Here is a 3572-nt window from a genome sequence, read left to right on the forward strand (position 1 = left end):
GACTTCAACCAACACTGCCCGGTTCATCTTAATGCGCATTTGCTGTGTGATGTTGAACATGCTGTGCAGAAGAATTTCTCTGGGATTTAAAGAGCAGCCAATTATTCATATCTCAGGGGCAGATCAGGACGGGACCCGTCTGCTCTCACAACCAATCAGCAAACTGTGGATTATATTCAGCAGATTTGTTTTTTGCATGATTTATTTTCGGAGGTGCAATTCTCCCTTTGAACTGTATCATTCGGTATTGAAATTCAGCCCCCAGTCTCGTTGCTCTTTCTGAACGCTCTCATTCTTGTGTATCTAGTTCACAAACTTCCCAACTTGCCGCTCCCACTGTTCTGGTGTTAAGAGGGTGTGAATGGCCAGGTCTTTCATGACGTTGAAGTCATTTATCATTCTGTTGGTCAGACCTGTTGGGTTACAGAACTCTGGCACAAGTACGATGGCTCTGTCTGTGGCTCCCGGCTTGGGCCTCTGGGGAAAGTTCACGATTAGCAGCAGGATCATGTTTTCACATGTTCATTGTAATGGTTCTTATAGTAGTTCACAAAGCTGATCTCACTTCCATCCGCCTTCTTGAAGGTGGACACCGTAGTCATGTTCCAGGCAATCTCGTCTATGTGGTAGATTTTAGTGTTGGACTTGGTGAGGATGATCTGGTCGATCAGCTCCTTGCAGCAGGCATCCGGGAACCTCTGAGGGCCTCATTATGTTGTGCACAGTCTCGTTCCTGAGGACTTTATGGCTGACATCAATGCTTAACATGATACTGGAATCGTACTGGAGCATGGAGGTGGAAAGCCCCGGGCAGATGGACAGTCAATGGGCTCTGACTTTCGTGGCATTGCTCAAGTTGTAGTAGTTGTGTCCTATCTGCCTCATATCCATTATCTTCAGGAGTCTTCAGAAAATGGTGTTATTGAAATGGAAGCAGGTGGGCAAGGTTGGTGGAAGCTCGTTGGTCAGGGTGAGTATATCCCCACGTTCTCTCCATTTTGAATTTGGCTTAACACCTCGGTGACCTTATTCAGTTTTTTGGTAAAAATAACACGGTTCTATCAAATTCCCTCCTTCCCAACGGTTTCTTCATGTTGGTAAAGGAGGCTATACTGCAAATGCTTGGACTCCATAGCGGGGTTGAAGTCAACGTGATACTGGTACAGGGCCGACTGTGGCAGGACACCAGCTTGATCTGATTGGTCACAAGAGCAATCTTGGTTCCAGAGGCGCCAACTTTCGATTTTTGGACGAGTTCGATAGTCTGTCGGATGTTCACCACAATGTCATGAAAGTCATGCCTACGGCCGCCCCGTTCCCCGGTAGACACTTCTGCAAGTACAGCTGACATCTGCAGAACTTCAGCCGATGGTCTCTCTGCTGCTGCCGCTGCCGGCGGACTTCTCTGGTGCCATCTTCTGATGAGCAAAGGCTCAGGCACTGGCTGCTGAGGTCTGACTGCTTGTCAGGGTCCTTGGGGCTGCTGTACCTATCCAGGTGGTCTTTGTGGGGCCTGCTTCTGCATACAATATCGGCCGCGGGCCTGGGATCTGGCTTGTCAGCTCATCTTTTACTTCGTACACAAACCACACACTAGTGTGAATAGTGCCTAGTTTTAATGAGGCCTTCATCAATGTTTCTGTTAGAATCTATTTCGTTTTGACCATCCGCCATCTTGTTGTCGTTTTCAGGCTGCTAGTCTTTTCCTCTGGTGCTGGGTTTAGGTGTGAGCGGTGCTAGAAATTAGTTTTTTGGGGGTACTTTTTCTCCAGTGATGGGTTTGAAATGGACCCTGTGAAGGTTCAGGCAGTTTTGGAGTGGCCTAGGTCTGAATATTTAAAGTCTGTTCAAAGATTTTTAAAGTTTGCTAACTATTATAGAAAACTCATAAAGAATGTTTCTGTTATCGCAAAACCTATAACTGACCTCACCAAGAAGTGTTCTAATACTGTCCAATGGTGTGCTGAGGCTGCTAAGGCTTTTGAGCATCTTAAGGAGAGGTTTAGCTTTGCTCCTGTTAAGATCCAGACATATGAGACTAAACCGATTCTGGTAGAGGTGGATGCCTCATCAGTAGGGGTGGGGGCAGTTTTGTCCCAGGAGGGAGAGGATGGAGTGCATCCCAGTGCTTTCTTTTCTAAAAAAGTTTTGAAGACTGAGTTCAACTATGATGTTGGGAACCGAGAGTTGCTGGCTATTAATTTAAACTTGCGCTTGAGCATTGATGACATTTTTTGGAGGGGGCTAGACATCCAATACAGGTTTTTACTGATCATAAGAATCTGATCTATCTGGATGCTGCATAAAGTTTGAATGCCTGTCAAGCTAGGAGGGCACTGTTTTTTGCCTGGTTTCATTTCTCCGTAACATATATCCCTGGGACAAAGAGTGTTAAAGCGGATGCTTTGTCTCGTAGTTTCTCTCCAGCAGTTAATACTGAGAAGGAGGAATGTATTTTGCATAGAGGGGTTGTGGTGGCGGCATTGGGTTCTGAGTTGGAGAATAGCATCCTAGAAGCCCAGAATGCTGCACCAACAAACACTCCATATGGTACATTATTTGTGCCCAGAGCTTTGAGGAGAGCTTTGTTTGCTGAATGTCATGAGTGTCACCTGGCAGGTCATCCAGGGATTTCAGAAACTAGAAGGTCAATCGGTTGAAGTTTCTGGTTGCCAGGGTGGAAAAGAGAAATCATCAAGTGGGTGCATCAGTGTACTGTGTGTGCTAGGTCAAAGGCCTCACATGCCCCAGCTGCAGGGTTGCTTTGCCCTTTGGAGGTTCCTAGTTCACCATTGATGAATCTTGCTATGGATTTTATCACCGATCTGACGGTCTCAGAAGGTTTTTCTGTCACCTCGGTTGTTGTGGGTCGGTTTAGTAAGATGTGTCATCTAGTTCCATTCAATAAATTACCCCACACTAAGACTCTAGCTAAGGCATTTGTGAAAGAGATTGTCAGGCTCCATGGTGTTCCCACAGACATTGTTTCAGATAGATGGATCAGGAGATGTGGACGGAATATCTACCACTAGCTGAGTTTGTTCTTAATAATCATACGTCTTCCTTGGCTGGGTGTTCTTTTTTTGCTGCACAGGGAGACATCCATTTTTCTGTCCGTTTTCTAAGATTGGGGGGCGGTACCTGAGGATGGGAGTTTTTCTGGAAATTTGGAAAGGGTTTGGACCAGTGTACACCATAATTTGAAATAGGTGAATAGGAGGTCAAAGAAATATTTTGACAAGAAAAGAAGGGAGGCATTGTTTGCAGTTGGGGATATGGTCCGATTGTCCTCTAGGAATCTGCATTCGAAGATCCCTTCTAAAAAACTGGGGCCCAAGTTTGTAGGACCCTTCAAAGTGGTTCAGTTTGTCAACTTGGTAGCGGTGATATTGGACATCCCCTCGTTCTTGGGAATTAATTCAGTTTTTCATGTATCTTTACTGAAGAGAGTTGACACGCCAGATAATGAGAAGATGCCAATTGTTCCTCCAATTGATGACGATGGTGAGTTTGAGATTTCACGAATTCTAGATTCCAGGTGGCACAGAGGAAGGTTGCAGTATCTCGTGTCC

General features: G+C 45.6%; 1 pseudogene; it reads right to left on the reverse strand.

Annotated features, from left to right (window-relative positions):
* Positions 1-237: 237 nt before the first annotated feature.
* Positions 238-3197, reverse strand: LOC138637715 (piwi-like protein 1 pseudogene; annotated as a pseudogene).
* Between the last annotated feature and the right edge of the window lie 375 nt (positions 3198-3572).

This window comes from Ranitomeya imitator, chromosome 5, assembly GCF_032444005.1.
Source record: "Ranitomeya imitator isolate aRanImi1 chromosome 5, aRanImi1.pri, whole genome shotgun sequence".
NCBI lineage: Eukaryota > Metazoa > Chordata > Amphibia > Anura > Dendrobatidae > Ranitomeya > Ranitomeya imitator.